Raw genomic sequence first — 10,688 nt, 5'->3', positions numbered from 1 at the left:
ATTTCTGCATCCTGAAATTTAAAATAGAACTACAAGATGTTATCATTTATCTGACATTGAACATTTTTTTTCTTATTATCAGTCTTAAACTCTGAATTACTGAGATCTCATATCTGTTGATCTGATACTTTAAGAGTTAGGGATAGCCATAGACTACAGCTGAGAGATAAGATGTAGATTAAAAGAACCATTAACTCACAATGGCATTAGGAGAAAGACCATGTGTTGAATTCAATTTGGATGCAGTTCAGAGGCAAGTGAAGTGGGAGGTGAGAGGCTGTAAATAGTTTTTAGTGCCCTGGAACTTGACTTTTTCCCTTGGAGCAGCAACAAAGGAATCTCATCACTAAAGATTAGGCAATTTGTTAGCTACTCTCCTCTCCTTCATGAACCATTAAATTTCTGCTGCTTTTTTTCAGAGAGACTGTATGTCTAGTTGTTAAGAGGGCACCAGACCTTCCTCAGTGTGCTGAGTGCCTGCGTCTCCAGCTCCATTTTGCTTCTCCCCTCCTAGCAGAGACTCAGGGGACGAAGGCAAGAAGCCAGGTATTTCTGCAAAGATGAAACAGAATTTAGAAATTTATTGTTTGGCTTAAAGAGCAGAAAGTCAGGCACTACAAGATTGAAGACAGAGGTAAATTGAGACCCACCCACAGCAGTGACTGTCCCAAATTTTTGAAAAGTATCTCAGAGATGTTAATTGCCCTTTTAAGAATCAAGATCTATAAGGAATGATTGATTGACTTCTTAGGTTAGTTGTTAGAATCAAATGTGCAGATAATGCTGAAAAAACATCAAAGACCTGATAATGCAATTGCTATCAGTGCAGTTAAAAATACAGAGTCACTGATTTATTTGAATGTAAATAATCTTGATTTTAATGTTTGTCTGATAGCTTTGGCTAACCTTCAGATTCAATATCATGACGATTATCTTGTCATGCTTAAGGATGCTTATATTTTGATTCAGGCGCCCCCAACATAGGATGGAGTTGCTAAAGCAAGTCAAACAAAAGAGGGCTTGAGCTGGGCTGTAGCTCAGTTGTAGAGTGCATGTGTAGCATGTGCCAGGCCCTGGGTAGCATCCCCATCCCCACAAAAAAGTGGGCTTGCCTGTTGCTTTGCATAAAAATATTCTTGGTTTAGACACAGGAGTTGAAACTTGCAATGAAGATGCTGAAATAATGCAACTACTGCCTGCAGAAGAGCTCAGAGGGTTCCAGACAAGCTGAGGAAGCCAGAGTGGCTGCCTAGGCCCTTATTGCTGATCCAGAGGCAGACCCCACACCACAAACAGGAAAGCATGAAGATGAACACATGAGCATTTCAGCTTCTCACATACACAATAGGGAACTTCTTGTGGGTGCTTGAAAGTCAAATGTCACATTGTCAATGGAGAAATCCCAGAAAATTGATGAATCTCTGGAGATTTATCACCATTAAGTTTTCATTTCGTTTCATTTATTTATTTATTTACATTTTGATTTATTCTAAGTATGTATATATGACAGCAGAATGCATTTTGATTCATTGTACACAATTGCGGCACAACTTTTCATTTCTTTGTACACGGTGTAGCGTCGCACCATATGTGCAGTCATACATATATGGTAATGATGTCCATCTTATTCCACCATCTTTCCTATCTGCACGCTCCTCTCTGCTCCCTCCCCTTTGCCCAAAGTTTCAAGTTCTTCCATTTTCCCCATGTTCCCCCTCCATTATGGATCAGCATCCACTTATCAGAGAAAACATTCAGCCTTTGGTTTTTTGGGATTGGCTTACTTTGCTTAGCATGATATTCTCCAACTTGATACAACTTGCAAATGCCATAATTTTATTCTCTCTTAATGCTGAGTAAAGTACATTGTGAATATATACCATCTAGATTTGTTCCGAAGTTTAGCTAAATTGAGCTGTTATAAACATTGATGTGGCTGCTTTACTATAGTATGCTGATTTTAAGTTCTTTGGGTATCGACTGAGGAGTGGGATAGCTGGGTCAATGGTGGTTCCATTCCAGGTTTTCTTAGGAATCTCCATACTGCTTCCCAGAGTGGTTGCACCAATTTGCAGTCCCACCAGCAATGTATGAGTGTACCTTTTCCCCCACATCCTTGCCCACACTTATTGTTGTTTGTATTCTTGATAATTCCCATTCTGATTGGACTGAGATGAAATCTCAGTTTTGATTTGCATTTCTCTCATTACTAGAGATGTTGAATATTTTTTCATATATTTATTGATCAATGATATATCTTTTTCTGAGAAGTCTCTGTTCAGCTCCTTAGCCCATTTATTGATTGGGTTATTTGTTTTTGTGGTGTTAAGTTTTTTGAGTTCTTTATATATCCTGGAGATTAGTACTCTATATGATGTGCATGTGGCAAAATGTGCTCTCCAAATGTAGGCTCTCTCTTCACGACATTGATTGTTTCTTTTTCTGAGATATAAATTTTTAGTTTGAATCTATCCCATTTCTTGATTCTTGATTTTATTTCTTGTGTTTAGGAGTCTTGTTAAGGTAGTCGGGGTCTAATCTGACTTGATGAAGATTTGGGCCTACATTTTCCTCTATTAGGCACAGGGTCTCTGGTTTAATTCCTAGGTCCTTGATCCACTTTGAGTTGAGTTTTGTACATGGTGAAAGATAGGGGTTTAGTTTCATTTTGCTGCATATGGACTTCCAGTTTTCTATTACCATTTGTTGAAGAGGCTATCTTTTCTTCAGTGTATGTTTTTGGCACCTTTGTCTAGTATAACTGTATTTATGTGGGTTTTTCTCTGTGTCTTCTATTCTGTACCATTGGTCTATTTGGGTGCCAATATGTGTGTCTATTTTGGTGCCCATACCATGCTGTTTTTTGTTACTATAGCTTTGTAGTACAGTTTAAGGTCTGGTATTATGATGCCTTCTGCTTCACTCTTCTTTCTAAGGATTGCTTTGGATATTCTGAGTCTCTTATTTTTCCAAATGAATTTCATAATTGCTTTTCTATATTCACAAAATGGCCATGCTACAAAAGCACTATACCATTAAGTTTTTTAAAATAAAATTTGTACAAAAGTGGGATGTTGTGAAACATGCCTGTAATCCCAGCTACTTGGGAGGTTGAGTGAGGCAGGAGGACCAGCCCGGAAAACTTACCAAGACCCTGGTTCAAAACTAAATAAGTAATTAGGGCTTAGGGATGTGACCCAGTGGGTAAGTACCTCTAGGTTCAATCTCTTGTACCAACAAAACAAAACAAAACAAAACAAAACAAACAAACAAAAAAACAAAAAACCACTCCCCCACGAAACAAAAAAGAAACCAACAAAGATTTACAACACCTGCCTCAAGCTGTGTTGAGAGATTTAAATAGACAATATGTGTAGAGTCCTTAGACTGTGTTAGTTAGCTTTCCCTTACTGTAACATATACTTGAGATAAATCAATTTAATAAGAGAAAAGTTTTATTTTGGCTCACAGTTGTGGAGATTGTAGTCCATCATAGGGTGGACCTCTTGCTTTGGGCCTATGGCAGAGTTTGTAACAGAGAAGGTCTGTTCACATCATGGCTTGATGCAAAAAAAGAGAATGAGACTAGCAGCTCACAGTTTCCTTGGAGAACATTCTTTCAGTGACCTGAAACCTCCAACTAGGCCCCACCTTTTAAAGGTTCCACCATCTTCTAATAGTGCTACAGCTGAGGACCAAGCCTTTAACATGAGAGCCTTTAGGGGACCATTCCAAATCCAAGATGCTCCTCATAGAAATGTTCTACTTGTTTAGGTATTATTATTCAAGTACTATGACTTGTGAGGGGAATTGCTGATTATATTAATTTCCCCAGAGTTGTGAGGGAGATAATAATATTAAACACTAAGGGGGGCTTCCTTTGTGCTATAATAATTTCTAAGCACTTACATATATTTGCTTGGAAATGAGAAAACTGAGGCAGCCAGAGGATTGTAACCCACTTTGCCCAGGAGATATAATTTCAAACCTGACTGCCAAGTCCATCCTCCTAACCACTGCAATGAGGAAATGTAGGAAGTGCAGTTTCATAAGAAGTACTAACATTTTGAATTGGTCTCATTGTTTTCAAACTTCAGGTAGCTGGGCTTGAGCAGAGAAAGGTATCTTGGGCATAGGGTGCAGGTTAGAATTGCTGATAAGCTGCATGCAACCCAGAGTCTCTGTAATCTGCAGACAGAGTGCTGGTCCCTCCCCCTATACCACCATGTCCAGAGATGGTGGTTAGTTCAGCTGTGTCACGGACAGGTAGGGTATACTAAACTATGTAAAATGTAAATTTGGGGTGAATTTGGGGTGGGAGGATAAAGGTCTAATAAAAATCAACTGTGTTGTTTTGGTCATCTGGAATGACTTACTGAAAAACTGACATTGATGATAATTATTAAGAAAATAAGTAATGGTAAATGATTAAACAGCTTGGAAGTCTCTGTGCAAGATTCATTTTATTCTGGTTGGTCTTACAGTTAGCTATCCATCTGCTTTTCTAAGATTAGAAACTATTTGAGGTAGAGGTTGCATCAATTGTCTCTGCCTCCCCATACCGCAAAATGTAATAATCAGACACAACGAGCTCAATCTATATTTACAGAATTAAACTGTCCTGAATTTGACACATATATTCAGAGAGGGAATGTGTGCTGGTGAGGTTGTGAGTATATCATTGAGCAATGGGAGGATTTTATCAGGGACTCTCTATTTACTATGGATCACTTTACTTCCAGAAACTGAAAATTTAGCTTATTGAGCAAACTCTGATATAATATGCCTCCCAATTTCTTACCTTTTCTCTTACAAAGAATTTATCTAGCCAGGCACGAGCTGGGTTGCATGCAGCTCATCAGCAATTCTAACCTGCACCCTATGCCTGCCGCAGTCCGGCTAGTCACAAAATCACGAGCCACTCAAGCAGGAACAAACTTTATTTTTTGAAACTGCCGCCAATGCCCCGTAGCCCCCGGGAAGAATCCCGATCGCACATGGTGTTCTCCCGGATCCTAAGAGGAAGTTCCTCCTCCGGAAATCCCTCCTACCACACTTCCCCAACCAATGGGAACTCTCCAGGAGTCCCGTAGCAGGCCCAGGTGGACAGCAGGAGTCCAATATCCATATGAATGTAAATCTTAACATAATCATATCATCTCAATGGCTACCTGGCGTCACCTTTCAACCCAAAATGCCATGCATCATATTACTTGGCTGTGGCTCTTAGCATATGCCCAAGATACACATGCTTGTAATCCTAGTGGCTTGGGAGACTGAGGCAGAAGGATTTTTGAGTTCAAAACCAGCCTCAGCATCTTAGTGGTCTTTTGTTAAATAAAATAAAAAGGGCTGGGGGGCTGGGGATAGAGCTCAGTTGGTAGAGTGCTTGCCTCACTCTGGGTTCAATCCTCAGCACCACAAAAAAAGCGGGGGGCAGGGATATATATGCCTTGGTGGTTAAGTACCACTGGATTCAATCTCTGATTACCACCCCCTACCTCAAAAAAAGAAATTTATCTATAGCACCAAATTATAGTAATTTGACATATATGTTGGTAATAAGTTAATATGCCCTGAAAATGATTTATAGATGATCTTTGCCAAAGTAGGCAATAATTTGAATAATTTTTAGGATTATAATACTGACACATGTTATCAGATCTATACAGAATTAATTTCCTATTAGTTTTATGACAACACTGTGGGAAAATCCTATTTTTCCTCCCACTTCCTTCTCAAAAGGTAGGGATCAGCTTGTGCAAAGGTGTTGCTGCTACTTTCTTTAGAATGCTGAATGGCAAGAAGGATGAAGTGACTTTGATATCTGAAATGATCAGTCCATGTGTACAAAGATTATGCCAAATTGGTAACATGATTCAGCTCTCAAGTAAAAGTGTAGCTATTCCTTGTGGTATAAACACAGATCCCAGTGGCTTGAGGCAGATGTTTCGGGAACAATGTTATTAAGTTCTTCAAACATTTTGGAAGGGTATTTATTTTAATCACTGTAATCATAACAGGAATGTGTATAGGTGCTTAAAATAATATAAATACCACCTATATGATATAAATCACTGTGTAGTAAAATGGTTTCCCAAACTGCAAATAGTCAGGATAACAGATACACTTCATGTTGAAAATTTGGGTTGCTTTTATATCAAAGAATAATTTGGTGGTGACAGTGAAAAAAAAAAGACTTTAAATAAAGGTCTAAGGTTTAATCAGATTTCTGAAGATTGTTAATAATAACAATCTATGATGTGTATATATATGCCTATATATATATATATATATATATTCATATATATATATATATATGAATTTTGGATCTGGCTATGAGCTAGTAGGAAAAAGCATAAAACAGGTGTGAATATTAGTAATCTGGAAATGAGTCATAAGTTGAATACTTAAATTTAAAGTCTTCTAGAAGTTTCAGCATCTAAAAATGTAGGACCATTCAAGTCAAAACTCTGTAGAGAGTCAATCCGCCTTGGGTAAGGCATAGAATTAAGCGAGAGTAGCAGGGTACCATGATTCTAGGCTTATGAATGTCATTCAGGTGTTAGACTTGTATTCTCAACCTGTGAAACTTCCTTCTTTCTCAAGGCTGTGTTCCTTCCTGTAATGTGGCTAGTCAACTGTACATACCTCCTAAATTCTTACTAGATTTCTAGGAAAGACTAGAAGATGAGACTAACGTTTAAGTTTGAGTGATTTGGAAAATGTGGAGGGAAAAATGTAGCTGTCCTGTATGAAAGCTTATTCAGCTGGAAATGTGCCTTAGTTTCATTTTCAGACACTTATAAGAATTAAATCAGGATGTTCTGGTATGTCCTGAACATATGGAACTAAGGTCTGACTGAAAATTTGCATTGATGTAATGAAATTTGGACTGGGCTAAGGTAGAGATGAGAACTTAAGTGTAGAAGTCCATACATTCCTAAGAATAAGAACACGGAGAAAGAATAGCTGAAAATGGAAAATTAAGCCCTATTTACTATCCAGTTATTTTTGGAGATTTCATTATACCTGAATGGGAATTGGAGGTTATATGTTACTTTACTCAAAAACATAGCCTGTTTTGTTAGTTAAGCACTACACCAAGCCAGGAAATCTAATCTTTTCCATGGTTCCCCTATTCTGCTTTGTCTGTTTAGAAATCCCTATTTGTCCTTTGGGGAATGTGGAAAAGGAACTGCAGAAGGTGTGGGGTTTAGAGGTGGGGGCATATGTATTTCCTCTTCTTCTTGTACCTCATCCCATACTCTTCTTCTATATTTAGACCTGAAGTGAATTATTATTGTATTCATATGTCAAGACCTGAGGATCATCTGTGAGGGGGTAGTAATGGACTTGGTAGATAGCTTAAGTCACCATTTCTTTTTCTTTTCTAACGACTAAAGATAGTACTACTACTTCTGCTTCACGGGGACCTAGTGAGAACTAATGAGAACAACTTGGGAAAGGCCCAGGGGATGCATATCTATGGATATTTCACAGTACACTCAGGCAGCTTATTGTCTTTAGTTCCAGTAAAAATAGCCCTTTGGGGATAAGTTCAAAGTCTGTGGAATCTGGTGTTAATACAAGGAGACTCTTGATTTTGCAAAGGAATATGCTTTTGAACTCTCTAGAACTCTGATGTTTTATGAATATGGTGATGATGATAATGAAGCTAATAATTGTAAATAATAATTTTATGGGTTAGAAATTTGTCTTCTTGATGATATAATTATTCTCATACTCTTCTCCTAAATTTTAATTATAATGTTCTTCTGCTCTCAATGGAAAGAGGCAATGGTCTGATAAGACAATGTGTATTGAAGGTGTTTCCATTTCATACTCTGTTGGTTGCAATCATTGTGCTATTGGTTCTCTTTTTGTTCCAAAGTGGACTGATTTCCAAAAGGAGAATATCATAGTACATCTTGGATCCAAAGAGAAACTGGCAATGGGTAAGATTTCTGTTGTAGCTTCCACTGAAATCCCAGCCCCCCTCTGGGAAAGGTTGTACCACATGAGAGAATACAGTGACCTACAGGGGCATTTCAAAAAATTGGACCACTCTGATATAACAAAGCCTTTTCAATCCTGCAATCAGTGGCCATTTAAAAAGAACAAGTGAACAATTTAGACTGCCACTCAAGGATTAAAATACTAAGGAGATGATTTTTAGATCTGTAATGTCTCCTAGTAAGTTATGTAATAATAACTTAAGAAAATCTACTTCAGAATGTACTTTTTTTTTTTTTTTTTACATCTCTTGGGAAGACCATAGTGAATCAAGAATTACAGTTATTGATAAAGTGCAGACAAAGTTCAGCATCTAGAGTGACATTTATGTTTTGTTCCTTTCATTCAAGTATGCTTCACTGACAAAGTGACTTTTAGTGATGAAGAATAAGTCCTGGGAAGCAGAAAGAGCCTGAACTTACCAGTCAGTTCTGGATTTAAATTCCCACTTGGTCACTTTCTGCTTTAGTCAAATATTTAATCTGATTTTTTAAAAATTTTTGAAGTGTAAAAGTGTAAAAGTCAAATATTTAATCTGATTTTTTTTTAAATTTTTGAAGTGTAAAAGTATAATAATGACTATTAATGAGGTTCATGTAGGCTAACCAAATGTTCATAGTAGAAAGTGAGTATCTCTACTTGAAGATATAAAAATTTGTATGACATCATTGTGTGTTTTTTTCCTGATTTTAGAACCTCAGTATTGGAAAAATTCAAGGAAAACAGAGCTAGCGTCAATGTTTGTTTGAATAGCTGCAACATTATGCAGCAAATACACACTGATCTTATATGGGTTGTTCTTCCCAAAAGTTAATGGAATGATATAAACCAGTAAAAAGTCTTGCCATATGTGGTCTTTTAGTTTGCAAGCTGGGTTTTGAGTATTCCCACCATGGGAAACATCCTGACATTTAGGACTTTTGGAAGAGCCATGCAAATTCCCTGTCAATGTGCAGGAACGTACCTGGATAAAGCACTTAGCGCAGTACCACTCTGTAGAACTCTTCCTCCTCCTAGAACCTGGCCCTTCCCTGATCCACTCAAACTGATTACGTTTCATGCTCAGGAAAGAGCACTTATCTTTGTAGTACTTCCTATATGTTATTATTTAGGTCATCCATGGCAAGGCGTTTGTTCTATCAAGAGGGGACCCCATTCTGCTGCCCCTTCGTTGCTGTCACAGGTATTTTTGTTTCATTCTCCAGCCTGTGTATCTTTCTATCTTTTTACCTTCTGTAATGAATCAAGCAGTGAACTGAGGAAGCAGAGTTCTACTTCACATGGTTTTGATAAGTCCTCCTCATTTTCACTATAGATAGAAACTCTCCAGTAGTGAGACCTCCTGATCTTATATGGATACCTCTGCCTGTATCTATACCCATACTGTACCCATACACATACCCATATCCATACCTGACCCTGTGTCCACTCCTTATACCTATTGGATTGTTCTGTTGTTGGGAGAATGCTGTAGAATACAAAATATAATGAAAAAATATTGATATGTAGTCAAGGTGTCCTCATGTTTTTCTTATTTTGTTGCTAAATTATGTAAGTGATCTTTACCTTTCTTGGGTCTAACTGGCCTTGTTGGTTTCTACCTTGGGTCTCAAATGCTGGTCTCTGGACTTGGACTTTATTAAGACATAGGTTTAAAATAATTTTTGTGAAACTTTTTTGTTTTCTGAATGTCTAGGACTGGAGTCAAGAATCCAGATTAATAAGGTTCTCAGATGATTCTGTTGAATATGGAGGTATAGAAGCCAGTGGGGTCTTTCCAGTTTTTTCCTCTGTGCAGATACTAAATCTCCATTAGTTTCATTTTCCAACTAATCCTTTATGTATTATGGAGGTGGCTATTCCTCTGGTTGCCAAGGAAGGACAGAGACCTGGTAGATCTTTTTTAGAGGTCATTCAGGACAATCTGGGATACAGGAGGAGCTTAGTAAAAAACAATTTTGTGAATCAAGTCATTTGATTTCATTGTTGGCATAGACTTCTTTGGGTGGCCTCCAAATTTCTCAGATATCAATTCTTCCTCAGTTCTTAAGAGAGACAAATTAGCTTCAAAAAATTATTGCTTGAAGTTCTTCCAAATATGTAAATATCAATAGTGCGTTGAGGCCTTCACAACTGATCTTATCATGCCTATTAATGATACCGGGGCTAGACTAGTGCACAATTGCCTTTGGTTGGAACCAATGTATTTAATTGATTTGGGGAACAGATTCTATGCTATTAATATTGACATACTAAGGTATTGATTTTTTAAGCTCTCAAAATGCAAGAAAGAAGTACTCATTGTAGAATACTTAGAAGGTATAGAAAATCATCAGGAGAAAAATGGAGATTACCCATAATACCACTACAAAGAAGTAATACCTAATATTTTGATGCACATTTTTTCAAGTTATCCATATATACAGAATCAATATTTGAGCTATCCAAATGTATAATTTTAATGCTACTTCTCTTGTTTAACATTTTGTATTGAATGTTATTTAATTTCTCTAAAACAAACATAAATTTAATAATTATAATACTATTTCCACAATCTGAACATACCATAATTTATGTACTTTCCTTCTCATTGTTTGTGTTTAGATTTCTTCTTATTTATTGTTATACTCATGTGGTAATTAACTTTTTAGAAATATTTTTTCTTGAATTTG

The 10,688-nt window shown here is 37.1% G+C and overlaps 1 pseudogene; it reads left to right on the top strand.

The window, feature by feature from the left end:
- The first annotated feature begins 200 nt into the window (after window positions 1–200).
- Window positions 201–1,231, top strand: LOC113189570 (RNA transcription, translation and transport factor protein-like; annotated as a pseudogene).
- Window positions 1,232–10,688: the final 9,457 nt, after the last annotated feature.

This window comes from Urocitellus parryii, chromosome 5, assembly GCF_045843805.1.
Source record: "Urocitellus parryii isolate mUroPar1 chromosome 5, mUroPar1.hap1, whole genome shotgun sequence".
Classification (NCBI taxonomy): domain Eukaryota; kingdom Metazoa; phylum Chordata; class Mammalia; order Rodentia; family Sciuridae; genus Urocitellus; species Urocitellus parryii.
Note: the sequence above shows the minus strand (reverse complement) of the source record. Positions and strands in the feature narration are given on the sequence as shown.